At 43.8% G+C, this 15,100-nt stretch overlaps 1 long non-coding RNA gene across 4 annotated transcripts; it reads left to right on the forward strand.

Moving 5' to 3' along the window:
• Positions 1 to 262: 262 nt before the first annotated feature.
• LOC125417948 (uncharacterized) lies at positions 263 to 13,572 on the forward strand. 4 transcript variants are annotated; one of them, XR_015736899.1, is made up of 6 exons: positions 263 to 2,364; positions 9,381 to 9,571; positions 9,855 to 10,095; positions 10,281 to 10,336; positions 12,034 to 12,139; positions 12,235 to 13,572. It is a non-coding gene; the product is annotated as an uncharacterized LOC125417948 (long non-coding RNA). The 4 variants fall into 4 exon arrangements; XR_015736900.1 differs by lacking the exon at positions 9,381 to 9,571; XR_015736901.1 differs by lacking the exons at positions 9,381 to 9,571; positions 9,855 to 10,095.
• Positions 13,573 to 15,100: the final 1,528 nt, after the last annotated feature.

Below are 15,100 nucleotides of genomic sequence, written 5' to 3' on the forward strand. Positions count from 1 at the left end.
ACTCGGAGAAGCAGAGGCAGGCAGATCTCTCTGCTTCAAAGACAAGCCTGGTCTACAGAGCTAGTTCCAGGACAGGCTCCAAAGCTACACAGAAAAACCCTGTCTCAAAAAACAAAACAAAACAAAACAAAAAAGAGAGAGATGGGGAATTCATCCCTAAACAGATTTGTATTTATGTGTGTAATAGTCTGTCCTATCTCTTTAAGAGACAAGTCACATCCATTCCCTCCCCAATCTGCTGAGACAGGCAGATTTTCCTTCCTGCTTGCAGCCTGAGTCTCTTCCTTTTCCATCTCCCTCTAGAAGAAGCAGCTTCTGTCTCTCTCTCTCTCTCTTCTCTCTCTCTCTGTTCTTCTCCTTCTCCCCCTTCCCTTCCATACTTCCGTAACCCACTAAACAAATATCCAACCTCACTCTGCATGGCGTGTCTATCCTTCTGTCTCTTGCCGGCCACCACCATGTCGCTTGCTGCCCGGAACCAGCCACCTTTGGAGACCTGCAGTGTGATCTTGTGTGTTGTCTCTGCCTGGGACTGTCTGCTTTCAGGACCCGCTGCCCTGTATCTGCCACCACATGGCCCACTGCCTGCCACTGCTTGGAGACCTGCAGTGTTTCTGCCACTGCAGCTACTCAGGGATCTGCAGCATTTTAATTGATCCATTACATTTGGTGCTGTGAGACTCGGGAGGCTCTCCTGCCCTAAGCTCCTCTCCAGAACCAGGTATTTTTTCCACAACAACCATGTGTTCCATATGTCTTAGCGTAATTTCTCCACACACCACTGGCTTCGATTAGTGAATTTCCCCCATTCTGCTATGGTTGAGCCCTTTGCTGACATTCATCTGTGGATTACTTCCCTTAGCTAAAACTGTGACCAGAGTGACCTGGGGTCAGTCCTCCCACGCTAGCACTGCACACTCTGTGCAGCGCATTTGATTGGGAGCCTAGGGTTCGTCATTTTTCTTTCTCTTTCTGTTTCTCTTTTCTTTTCTCTCCTCTCCTCTCCTCTCCTCTCCTCTTCTTTTCTTTTCTCCCCCCCTCCCCCCACTGTGTTGCTTGTTTTTGTTTTTGTAAAGGCTGCATGGAGGCCTTTCGGTGGGTTTTCACAGTTTCAGCTATGGGTAGCAAGCTATCCATGTCCATCAATTCAGCCTCCCCCAGGGAGGCCCTAAAACCCCAGGCCTTAATGCCCTACTTCTTCAGCTCCTCCCCTCACTTGGCTGGTATCCCGGTGACTCCACCTTTACAGGAGCTTTCTAACTACTGTCAGTGCACAGGCAAATGGAAGGAGTTTCCTCAAACTGTACCTGCCACCGCTACTGCTGCCAACAAGATCGGTCGGATCCATGAGGCGGCTTTTTTCAATTCCAGCCTTTTGCTCCCTGCTGCCGCTTGTGGCATGGTGGCTCAGTCACAGGGCAGATCACGCCTCTAGGTCTGTCTTATTATCTTAAAATCCTTAAAATCCCTGCAGCTCAAAAACTGTGGATTTTCCATACAACATGTGACCTCTGCCATTTTGACTGTGGTCAGGTGACTTCACTGTCATCTTAACTGAGAGCCAGGTCAGGTAACCAAATCCTGCCATCTTTATACTCTGCCTGGTCCCCCAGTTCACTTATGTGTTTGTCTCTAAACTCCTCTTGCTGACTCTGTTGCATGTGTGTTTTGCACAGTGACATGCCTTTGGTAGGGCCCACCAAAAGTATCCACTTCACCCAATTCCTGTTTACTCTCTGTGTGTGTTTAGACATGTAAGTTAAATGGACCTATGCTTAATGTTATAATTGTCTGTTCATTGCATCTCATTTCAGACTACAAAGACAATGTCTCATGTTTTAAACTGGTATGTACTTTTAAGTCTCTTACAAAATTACTTTATATTTAATCCAACCCTCATTTAAAATATATTAAGATGTTCTCTACTATTGTCAGTTCTGCCATTAACCTTGTATTGCAAGCAGTTTTTTTCTTCTTTCTGTCTTTTCACAAGAGTGTAAATCTTACCTGCTAAGTTAAGAGCCAGTACAGTCAAGCTTGCACCCAGCTCTCCAGGAAGATTCTATACTGTAATTACACCTAATAAATAGCCCTCTACTGCTCAGAGATCTAGGGAATATAGCATTTAAATATTTGATTATTAAAAAACTTTTAATAACAAAAAGAGATAGGTTGGCTCCTAGCAGCAGCACCCTACTTCCTCCAAAGAAGACAGAAGACAAATGGACACGAAACAACGCCCATCTGCAGTTTGCTTCAACTGCCAAGCGCTGACCACCGAGCAATACTGCCTTTCATCTAAACTGAAGATCTCCTGACGTGGACGGAATCACTGGACTCAACAGCCTAGCTGCTGAGGTCAAGGTAGGCTTGTCTTCCTACAGATTTTTTAGTTCACAAGGTTCTTCTGGAGTCTGGCAGGCCCTACGTTAAACAGCAAAAGGCAAATGCGACCTTCAGTGACCAGGTGACTGGGAGAGCATGGCGAGGGGAAGACAGAGGGAGCACACAGGCAAACCCAAAACCACTGTTCCTTTTTCTGGCGCAAGCTTAAATACCCTGTGGGGTCAGCGCTTGGCAGGCTGGGAGTGACAGTACCCACTCAATATTACATTCCAGCCTCTTTGGGTATAGGGGTATCAGAGGGCTGGGGTCTCACTTTTGACCAAATAGACAGTGCAACATCGGAGTCTGTCCTTGGGCTTCCATTTATAGGAACACACACAGGCACTGTGAAGCATTCTGCACTTTATTTTCTAGTGGTGCTAGGGTTTGTTGAACTTAGGGCTTTGTCCATGACAGACAAGCACTCTATCACTGGGCCAGCCTTGGTCCTCCTATAAGGCTATTCTGGATGATATTATAATGGCAGATAAATTGCACATAAGCTTATCTAACTCCAGAGTGTACACGGTTGATAGTGAGTGAGTCCAGATGAGGACTGGGGATTGTGAGAACCATGTGTAGGGGGATCCTTGTGGATGGCAGCAAATGCACTTCCCTGGTGGGAGATGCTGATAATGGGGAGACCATGCATATGAGAAAAACATCTAGATAGATCTGTGGGAACTCTGTGTACCTTCTCTTCAATATTGCTGAGAAGCCAATGCTATTCTAAAAAGTCATGTAAAGGCTGGAGGGATGGCTCAGCAGTTGCACTGATTACTCTTCCAAAGGATCTGTGTTCAATTCCCAGCACCCACATGGTAGCTCACAGCTAACTCCAGTTTCAGGGGTCCTGACAACTATAATGGGACTTTCCTTTGGGCCACCAGCTCACAAATAACAACACAGAGACTTATTATTAAATTTGAAAGTTCAACTGTAGCTTAGACTTGTTTTTAACTATTTTTTTCAAGACAAGGTTTCTCTGTAGCTTTGGAACCCGTTCTAGAACTTGCTCTATAGATTTGGTTGGCCCCAAACTCACAGAGATCCACCTGCTTCTGCCTTCTGAGTGCTGGGATTAAAGGCGTGTGCCACCATCACCTGGCTTAACTAGTTCTTACAACTTAAATTAACCCATTTCTATCAATCTACATTCTGTCATGTACTGCCCATCCTGCTTCTTCCATGTATTCTGGTGTCTCTTGCATCTCCTGATTATCTTCTCTTTCCTCTCTCTGTCTGGAAGCCCCACCTATACCTCCTGCCTAGCTATTGACTGTTCAGCTCTTTATTAGACCAATCACAGCAATATAACTTCACACAGTGTACAAATAACTCACATCAGACACCCTTTTCTGGCCTCCACAATCACTGTACCTGGTGTACAGACATGCAATTAGGTAAAACTCCTACACACATAACATTTGTTTGGGTTTTTTCAAGACGGTTTTTTTGTAATGACCCTGGCAGTCCTGGAACTTGTTCTGAAGACCAGGCTGACCTTAAACTCACAGAGATCCACCTGCCTCTGTCTCCCAAATGCTGGGATTAAAGGTATGTGCTGCCACTGCCTGACCACATAATGTTTTTGTAAAAATAAACAAACAAACAACAAAAAAAAAAAACCAGTAATGATGGAAAAAAGCGATTGTCCAAAGGCTGCAAATGCCTTTGATCTTGCTTTGTGTACCCTCTGCAATATGCTTCCCTTCCAATTCCTACTGTATAGACCTGATATTTTTTTGGTTTTCCTCCCCAGGCTGGGCTGATTTCCTGTAGTCAGTAAAAGGGAACCCCATCAGCAGGAAGCTTGATCCTTCAGCTTGGATTCTCTTAAAAAAGTCTGGTTTCTATATAAGGAAGTTCAGAGTGTGTCTGTCACTGGAGAGAACACCTGGGTCCTTACTGATAACCTGATACCCAGTGAGGCTATCCTGCCATCTCCACTGGGATCCCAGTCAAAACAGGGCTGTAACTCAGTTGGTAGAGTGACTGGCTTAGCATAAACAAAGCCCTGTCCCTGGATTCAATCCCCAGCACCCCAGAAACCAGATGCGGTGGCCTACACTTGTAATACCAATTTGTGAAGGCAGGAGGATCAGAAATTCAAGGTCAGGAGCTACAGAGAGCTCAAGCTAGTATACTGTTTGTCTCAAAAGCACGAGAACTTAAGTTTAATCACTCATAGGAAAAGCTAGGCATCATGGTGCATGTTTATAATCTCAGTTTTGGGGAGGTAAACATAGGAGGAGCCCTGGGGCTCACTGGCCAGCCAGGTTACCTAATTGATGAGCTCTAGGTTCAGTGAGAAACACTGTCTCAAAGAGTGAAGTAGAGAGTGGGAGAGATTGCACAACAGTTAAGAGCACTGGCTGCTTTTGCAAAAGATCTAGGCTCAGCTGGGTGGTGGCAGCACACACCTTTCTTTAATCCCAGCACTTGGGAGGCAGAGGCAGCCTCTGAGTTCAAGGCCAGCCTGCTCTACAGAGTGATTTCCAGGACAACCAAGGCTACACAGAGAAATCCTGTCTCAAAAACCAAAACACTAACAACAACAACAACGGACCTAGGCTCAATTCATAACACCAACATGGCTGTTCACAACTGAACTCCAGTTTTTGTGAATCCACTGCCCTCTTCTGGTCTTCTCAGGCACTGCATGCATGTGGTGTACAGACACACATGTAGGCAAAACATCCACACATGTAAAATAAATCAATTAAAAAACAAAGAAACAGCCTCGTGGCAACATATGCCTTTGAACCCAGTACTAGGGAGGCAGTGGCATGGGGATCTCTGAGTATGAGGCCAGCATGGTCTAGACTGAGTTCCAGAACAGCCAGGACTACATAGAGAAACCCTATGTCAAAAAAATAATCAGAAAACAACCCCCCAAATGCCACAAATAACCCCACAAAAACAAATGAACAAAAAAGTAAAAGTAGAGAGTGAATGAATAAGACCCCCAATCATCCTCTGCTTTCTACTTGTCCCCTACACATATTGATACATACATAAACACAAACTCATACACATACTCAGGTGCATATACATGTATAAGCACACACACAAACATTAAAAACAACTTAAAAGCCAGACAGTGGTGACACTAACCTTTAATCCCAGGACACAGAAGGCAGAGGCAGGTGGATCTCTGAGTTCAAAACCACCCTAGTCTACAGAGTGAGTTCCAGGACAGCTAGGACTGTTATACAGAGAAACCCTGTCTCAAAAAACCAAAAACGAAAGAAGTTCAAGGCTGGGTGTGGTGGCACACACCTTTAATCCCAACACTCAAGAGGCAGAGGTAGGCAGATCTCTGAGTTTGAGGCCAGTCTGGTCTAGAAAGTAAGTTCCAGGACAGCCAGGGTTGTTGTGGGAGCTCCTTCTGTTCCTTCAGCCAATAGCCTTTAAGATACCAGTCCACTTGGGCATGGTCTCTTATACTATAAATGCATGTACTTGCTCTCTTGCTTCTGGCTCTCTCTTCTGGCTGCTAAACTTTGTTCCTGTTCCCCATTTGTGCAGAGAATTGTGATTTAGGACAGTGATCTGTAAGTCTTCATTAAATAAATAACCCTTTATTGTACGTAATTCTGAACTAGTGTGGAATTATTTATGACTTCCACCATCACAGGATTACACAGTGAAACCCTGTCTCAAAATAAAAAGAGGAAGAGGAGAAGGAGATAAAGAAGAAGTTTTTTCTTCTTTATCAAAGAAGAACTTTGATAATTTTCAAAGTTATCCTCAGCTACATGAAGCCAGCATGGGAAACATGAGACCCTGTCTCAATAAACAAAACATAATAAGAACAAAACAAAATAATATAATAAAAATCTCCAGAAACTGGAGTGTGGGTCATTGGGAGAACACTTGCCTAGCATGCCCCAGATGCTCAGTTCCACCCACTGTGTGGTGGATTGAATGAGAATGCTGTCCAATACTTGGTTGTAACATGAAGACTGGTTTGTTGGAGTTTATGTCCCACCTGGTACCCCACAGCTGGCATGCCCCAACGAAAAATCACACAGAGGACTCCATAAGATTATAAACTGATTGGCCCATTAGCTCAGGCTACTTATTAGCTCTTATAACTTACGTTAGCCCATTATTTTTATCTATGTTAGCCACATGGCTCAGTACCTTTCTCAGCAGGACAGTTTACATCTTGCTTTTGGTGGTCTGGGCAGGAATGATGGAGGGAGCTTCCTGCTTCCCAGAATACTCCCATTCTCTTTGCTCCATCTCTACTTCCTGTCTGGTTTTCCCTCCTATACTTTCTTCCTGGCTAATCAGCATTTATTTAAAATATGATTGACAGAATACAGACAATTCTCCTATTTGAGAAGAGTTAGCATGTATGACCTTGTTTGAGGAGGTGTGTCACTGGGGGTGGGCTTTGAGGTTTCAAACGGTCATGCCATTCCAAGCTCCCTACCCTGTACTTGTGGATCAGACACTGATGTGGGAAGTCCTTCTGTATATGTGTTGCTTCTATTGGCTAATGAATAAAGCTGCTTGGCCTATGGCAGGGCAGAATATAGCCAGGCTGGAAGATATATATATATATATATATATATATATATATATATATATATATATATATATGACAGTCAGAGAGATGCCATGTAGCTGCCAAAGGAGACAGACACTGGCTGGAGCTATACTGGTAGGCTAAAGCCTTGTGGTGATACATAGGTGAATAGAAATTGGTTAATTTAAGACAAAGAGCTAACTAGAAATATGCTTAAGCATTGGCAAAACATATTGTAATTAATATAGTTTCTGTGTGATTATTCAGGTCTGAGTGGCCTGGAAACAAAAGAGCAGTCTCTGTTTACAAAATGGCATCCAAACATATGTATATCCACATAAAACCTCAAAAATCTTAAAGGGCTTCCAGATCCACAAAAATGAGAGTCAATTGGAGGTTCTTGGTAACTACATTTTTTTTCACATAGGCTCTGTTTTCTGGCAATGAGCAGAGGCAGGGTTTCTTTAAGAAACAGCTTCCAGGCCTAGAGGGATGGCTCAGCCATTAAAGGCTAGGCTCACAACCAAAAATATAAGAAACAGCTTCCTGGTTCATACTGGCAGCATGAATGAATGGCTCTGGCTCTTTTGGAAGTTTATGTTATGGAGCATTTGAATGGGGTTTGTGAGCAGAGTGCTACCCATTGATTAATGTGACATACATAGATCTGCTGTGTCCCTGAAGCTGGGGCAATGAGCATGAATCACAGAATTGGCAGTAAAAATACCTCTGCCATATTGAAAGATCAAGAGAGGTGGAGTCAGCATTCAGGGCTGCTGTGACCAAGTTGCTTACCATTTTAAAAGTGCTTCTGACCAGAAAATGATTACAGATACACAATAAAGATGGATTCAGACAGAAGTAAATTTTTGAACAGGTCAGAGTGTGTTTAAAAAAATGTATGTAGGCTTGGGAGAGAGAGGAAAAAGAGTGTAGATGGTTATAAAAAGAAAAAAAAAACAAAGACGGGCAGTGGTGATACACACCTTTAATCAGAGCACTTGGAAAGCAGAGGCAGGCAGATCTCTAAGAGTTTGAGACCAGCCTGGTCTGCAAGGCCACAGAGAAACCCTGTCTCAAAAAACAAAAACAAAAACAAACAAACAAACAAACAAAAAACAAAAAAAGAAAAGAAAGAAAGGAAAAAAACAAAGTCTTTAAAGAGACAGTAAAAGTAATATAAAAGAGTACAAAGAGTACAGTCAGTCATATAAAGGAGTAAAGAAAAATAAGTAATGTAAAGATGAAAAATACAAAGAGTCTGGATTACGCATATTATTATGTTTTCTTTGAATTTTTTGACTACAGAGACATTTGATTCTGGGGGCTGCCAAGCTAAACCAACATATGTGTTTTAAAGATATCTTGACTTCAAAATTTGAGTCTGAGGATATGTTACTTTGGAAAAGAGGTTCTGCTTTTGTTTCCACAGAGGATGGGAATGTGTGGATTCTTTCCAGACTAATGTGGTTTGATGGACCAAGACCTGCTCTAACGAGGAGCGGTGGGATGTGTCCCACCCGGCTCCCATCTGCCCGGCTAGTTTAACCCCAAAATAATTACACAGAAACTGTATTCATTTAAACACTGCCTGGCCCATTATTTCTAGCCTCTTATTGACTAACTCTCACATCTTGATTAACCCTTTTCTATTAAATCTGTGTATCACCATGTGATTGTGGCTTACCGGCAAGTGTCTAACCTACATCTGTCTCGGGTTGGAGAATCATGGCATCTGCCTGACTCTACTCTTCTTCCCAGCATCCTGTTCTGTCTGCTCCACCTACCTAATTTTCTGCCCTATCAAAAAGCCAAGGCAGTCTCTTTATTCAACCAATGAAAGCAACACATAGAAAGAAGACCCTCCTACACCAAAGACCCCCTCAAAAGTTCTCCATGGACCCTAAAAATACTTTGCCCAACAAATAGCAGGAAGTAGTTTTGAGAAAACAATGCCCAAATTCTCAAAAATGATTATTTATAAAAGTTTGTTTTCATTTAAAGTGGAATATGATATAGGAATGAATACTTTACATTGATATGGACTTTAGTTTATTGATACAAATTTAAGGCCAATTTTGTTATATGTATATTTCTGCTCCTGTTTAAGGTATTATGTTTATACAATTCATTTAAAAATGTAATGTATAATTAAGAAATACAGGTTAATAGAGAGTCATCTATAATAATCAAACTTTTAGTCATGTTAATTAGGTTTTCTACATATACAGAGATATATTTTAGTTAGATAATCTTCAACACTTCAAAGACCTACAGAATATGCACAACCTTGTGGTAATATATAGATTAATACAAATTGGTTAATTTAAGATGTAAGACCTAGCTAGAAATACACTTAAACTATTGGCAAAACAGTATTGTAATTCATAGAGTTTCTGTGTGATTATTTGAGTGTGAGCTGCCAGGAAATGAAAGAGCAGTCTCTGTTTTCAAGATGCCTTCAACGTGTGTCAACTTGTCAAAAAATTAACCAGCATTAGTGACCCGAGAGTAACCATGGAGAGCTTGACCTGCCTTATACATCTGAAAACATGACTTAAGGTCGTCCCACATCCTGACCAGGCAGTTTCCCAACAGGGAGGGAACCTCCAGCCTCCAGTTCCAGGTGTCCATGGCTGGGTTGAGGTATGTATGTGTTAAAAAGTCTCAGCTTGAATGGTGACACTTTGCCCTACCCTAGCTCATCTTATCATGGGCCTGTTCAGGTTGCTCACCGTGCAAATCCCAGAGCTGCCTGAAGGATAATGATAGTATTCTGCCTGAAGAACAAGAGCTTTTCTCCCTGAGACCTTAGAGAAAGAGTGTATGCTTGAATTACTAATTCTACCTCACCCCTCGGGGTGGGGAAAAAACCTCCTAGTGGCCAGATCAGATCATCCTGGGACAACTCTGCGTTCTTTCTACACAGGGACCCGGTCGATGTGGAGTCGAGGAAAGGCATCCTCTGACCCTTGCAGGTGCCTCTCCTCTGGGCTTCCATCACTGCTGACTGGAAATGGTCCGCAGTGGAAGTGGGGATGCCCCATGTGCAGCTACGAACTGAAGGGCACTTCTCAAAGAGGCAGTACCCCTGCCCCTCCGTGAGAAGCCCATGGAGAACCCAAGTGTCAACATCCGGTGGATCCAATCTCTTTGCAGTGTGTGCAAAGGTTGGATTGAGTTTTCAGGCTTCAAAGCCACTATGAAGGCATCCTTTCCTTCCAGAAGCCTGGAGTGGAGGGAGAGGGGCATGGCGGGCTGGAAGAAGAAGGGGAGGAGGAGAGCAGAGTAGGCCTGGTAGCCTCGGAATGGACATCCTGGTCTGCCCTCTGTCACATAAGATGCTTCTCCACAGGGGCACGTGCTCTGGTTCTGAAGTCCGGGGGGAAGGAAACCTGAGCAAAAATACGGGTAAAACTCCTTTTCGGCTCTGTATATACAATAAAGAAGAAACTGCTGCAGGGTGAGAAAGGGGGGGAGGGAGGGAGGAGCCTCTGGCTTGGTGCTTCCTACATAAGAGTGAGCTGGGAGGCCTGCTGGCCAGGAGCTCCTCTGTTCCATCTTATCTCCCTGCCGTCGGAGAGAAGACATAGGAGAACACAGGTTGCAAGTCTGGAAAGCAGGGCAGAGTTGGGCCTGCAGCTACCACATGGCACTCCTGCAAGCCCCCAGCCCCCTACACCCTAGAGATGGTCACTTCCCTGGGTCCCTGGTCTCAGCTCCGGTTTCTACCCTCATGGAAGCAGAGACAGATCGGTATCCTAAAGCTCAGGGCTACTGATGTTGCCTTGCTCAGGATTTGAACCTGGGAGACGGGAAGAAAAAGACATTGTCCGGTAAGAGTCAGGTCTAATGTGTGAGGAGAGACATTTGGGACTGAGGCAGGAATATGTGGGAAAGAAAGAGACAGGCTCCACTGTAGCCTCCTTCCATTATCCTCAATAATTCAGATACCTCAACCCAGACCTGTGACTCCTTCTCTGGTTCAACCAGCTTCAAATTCCTGTGAGGCAGGTTCTGCTCCCCATGTATCCTTCAAGCCAAGCTGGCTTCCTCCTTTTCCTGTTGATTATTTTTAGAGTTAATGTCGCTTTGCAGGGAAAGTCAGCCTGAGGTAGAGATTTCCATCAGCTCTTAGCACGGCAGCAGCCCCCACCACAGAGGGACTTTGGTTACTAGAATTTGACCCATATCGTCATTTCATAGTCGCTCAAATCCAGCGCTTATATTGTTTTTCCAACTGGTGGTGTACTTTGTGCGTATCCAGACAAATTTGGGTCTTCATCATGAAACGGAGTAGGGGCCGTGTGCTTTAATCAAACGGTGTTTGATATTCTCTCTCTCTCTGTCTCTCTCTCTGTGTCTCTGTCTCTGTCTCTGTCTCTGTCTCTCTCTCTCTCTCTCTCTCTGTGTGTGTGTGTGTGTGTGTGTGTGTGTGTGTGTGTGTGTGTGTGTGTGTTTTCCAAGACAGGGTTTTCTCTCTGTAGCCCTGGCTGTCCTGGAACTTGCTCTGTAGACCAGGCTGGCCTCGAACTCACTGAGCTCTGCCTGCCTCTGCCTCTTGAGTGCTGGGATTAAAGGTGTGTACCGACATTTCTGGCTGTGTATTGTTTTTGAGATAGAGTCTCACTATGTAAACCAGGCCACCTTCAAACTTACTATGAAGCCAAGGTTGACCTTGAGTTTCAAAGTCTCCTGTCTCTGCCTCCCAACATTTGGATTCTAGGCATGCGACATCACTCCCACTCAGTCCTTTATCCTTTTTGTCTCTATAGTCTTGCCATTTCGAGAATGTCCTGTCCTTGGACTTGTTGTGAGCTTTTCTGGGTTGGCTGCGTTCACTTAGCAGCTCGTTTCACTTTTATGAAAACCATTTCCTGTTTATATTCTTCCAAGCTTTCTCTCATTTCATATACACAATGAATAACAGCTTCCAATTAAGGGGCAAGCTGACTTCAGTCTTACAAGTAAACTGGAATCAAATGCTTCTCCTTATAGACAAAAAGAAAATACAATCTACTGACTGAATAGTGGGAGAGATCCCTGGCATTGCTGGGCTTTGCAGTCTAACCTGTGCAAAGATTCAGTACCTTCATTTTCTCCTGCAGGGGTTCTGAAACTCCATGCAGGGTGCCAAGGCATGCTCAGCTGCTTCCACTTACTCCCACTCCGGCCCCACCTCCAATTGGCAGCATGGCCCATCTGCAGTCAGAGGTACCTTGTGGTACTGTGGGGCAGAGGCAAAACCATCCCTGGGTCCTGTTTCAGGGACTCCTGCCAACGTTCATGGCTTTCTGATTCCTCTCGAGGTCATCAGCAGTGCAATGGAAGAAAGAAAGCATCTTTAACAAATGGTGCTGGCATAACTGGATATCAACATGTAGAAGAATGAAAATAGACCCATATCTATCACCATGCACAAAATTCAAGTCCAAATGGATCAAAGACCTCAACATAAAGCCAGCCACACTGAACCTTATAGAAGAGAAAGTGGGAAGTACACGTGAACACATTGGCACAGGGAACCACTTCCTAAATATAACCCCAGCAGCACAGACACGGGGAGAAACAATTAATAAATGGGACCTCCTGAGACTGAGAAGCTTCTGTAAAGTAAAGGACACAGTGAACAAGACAAAACAACAGCCTATATAAAGGAAAAAGTTCTTCACCAACCCCACATCAGACAGAGGTCTGATCTCCAAAGTATACAAAGAACTCAAGAAATTGGTCATCAAAAGAACAAATAATCCAATAAAAAAATGGAATACAGACCTAAGCAGAGAACTCTCAACAGAGGAATCTAAAATGGCTGAAAGACACTTAAGGAAATGTTCAACATCCTTAGTCATCAGAGAAATGCAAATCAAAACAACTCTGAGATTCCATCTTACACCTGTAAGAATGGCCAAGATCAAAACCACTGATGACAACGTATGCTGGATAGGTTGTGGGGAAAAGGGAACACTCCTGCATTGCTGGTGGGAATGCAAGCTGGTGCAGCCCCTTTGGATATCAGTGTGGAGAAAATTAGGAAACAACCTTCCTCAAGACCCAGTAATACCACTTTTGGGTATATATGCAAAGGATGTTCAATTGTGCCACAAGGACATGTGCTCAATTATGTTCATAGCATCTTTGTGTGTCATAACCAGAACCTGGAAACAACCTAAATACCCCTCGACTGAAGAATGGATAAGGAAAATGTGGTACATTTACACCATGGAGTATTACACAGCAGAAAAAATGATGACATCTTGAATTTTGCAAGCAAATGGATGGAGCTAGAAAGCATTATTTTGAGTGAAGTAACCCAGACCCAGAGAGACAATTATCACATGTACTCACTCATGGGTGGTTTTTAAACACAAAGCAAAGAAAGCCAGCCTCCAAACCACAATCCCAGAGAACTTAGACAGCAATGAGGACACTAAGAGAGACTTACATAGATCTAATCTACATGGGAAGTAGAAAGTAGAAAAAGGCAAGATCTCCTGAGTAAACTAGGAGCATGGGGAACTTGGGGAAGGTTTGAAGGGAGATGGGAGAGGCAGGGAGGGAAGCTGAGAAAAATGTAGAGCTCAATAAATATCAATAAAAAGTGTTCACAGCAGAAAAAAAAGAAATAAAAAATTTAAAACTAAGAATTTATTTTTGTGTATGATGTATGTGTGTTGGGGGGTGCGTGTGCCATGTCTCATGTGTGGTAGTCAGAGGACAACTTGGTGGAAATAGTACTTTTTTTTTTAAAGGTTATGTATACAGTGTTTCTCCTGCATGCATGCATGCCTGCATGCCAGCTAGAAGAGGGCACCAGATCTCATTACAGATGGTTGTGAGCCACCACGTGGTTGCTTGGAATTGAACTCAGGACCTCTGGAAGAACAGCCTCTCCTTTTACCTTTACTTGGATTCCAGATCAAACTCAGATCACCTGGTTTATCTGGCAAGAGCTTTAATAGGTTGAGCCATCTCTCCAGCCCCAGCCTCTCTCTATGTATGTATGTATGTGTGTATCCATTTTTAATGGATATGTGCATTGTAGTTCAGGCTAGCCTCCAACTTGGTGCATAGCTGAGGAGCTGAGGATGACCTCAAACTTTGCCCTTCTGTCTTTCTTTCTTTCTTTCTTTCTTTCTTCCTTTTGGTTTTGGTTTTTCGAGACAGGGTTTCACTGTAGTTTTGGAGCCTGTCCTGGAACTAGCTCTTGTAGCCCAGCTGGCTTCAAACTCACAGAGATCGCCTGCCTCTGCCTCCCTGAGTGCTGGGATTAAAGGCGTGCACCACCACCGCCCTGCGGACCCTCTGGTTTCTATCTTCCAAGTGCTATAATTGCGAGACAGCTGCCTTGACCGGCTCTTATGCTTTTGTTTTGTTTTAAGGTTTATATGTATTTCTTTGTCCTCATGTGTGCCTGCTCACCAATTCAGAGGAAGGAATTGGATCCCATTATAGACGGTTGTGAGCCACCATGCAGTTGTTGGAAATTGAACTCAGGACTTCTGGAAGAGAAGCCAGTGAGTTCTTAACCACTGAGCCATCTCTACAGAGAAACCCTGTCTTGAAAAACCAAAAAAAAAAAAAAAAAAAAACAAAAAACAAAAAAAACAAAAAAAAAAAAAGAAAGAAGCTTGAAGGACAGGTTGATTTGCTCATGAATGTGGGGTCATTTATGTCTGGCTGGCAAGAAGATCTCATAGTAATCAGAGCTGAGCCTTGCAGAGGAGAGCTGTTCCAGAAAGCCTGTTTGCAATTATTTATTAATTAGTAGTCCTGGGAATTGAACCCTGGACTTGACAAGTGCTCTGCCACTGAGTCACGTCTCCACTCCTCCTTTGTAACCTTTGAATGAAGCAGGTGGCAAGACCTGCCTCTTGGGAGGCAGAGGCAGGCGGATCTCTGTGAGTTCAACTAGCTCTTGGTCTACAAGAGCTAGTTCCAGGACAGGCTCCAAAGACACAGAGAAACCCTGTCTCAAAAACAAACAAACAACAAAAAAAGATTTTTAATCTCTCACAAAGCGGGGTGCATTTAGTTCTCCCAGTAATAAATTGTGAAAGCACATGTGTGACATTGTGCCCCAGAGCCAGTCAGTGTCCATCCAGAGTCCTCACTGGGTGCTGGCAGCACAGTACTCAGCAAGAAAGCTCGTGTTTGATTTGGCAGGAACCCTCT

Source organism: Myodes glareolus, chromosome X, assembly GCF_982192425.1.
Source record: "Myodes glareolus chromosome X, mMyoGla1.1, whole genome shotgun sequence".
Taxonomy (NCBI): domain Eukaryota; kingdom Metazoa; phylum Chordata; class Mammalia; order Rodentia; family Cricetidae; genus Myodes; species Myodes glareolus.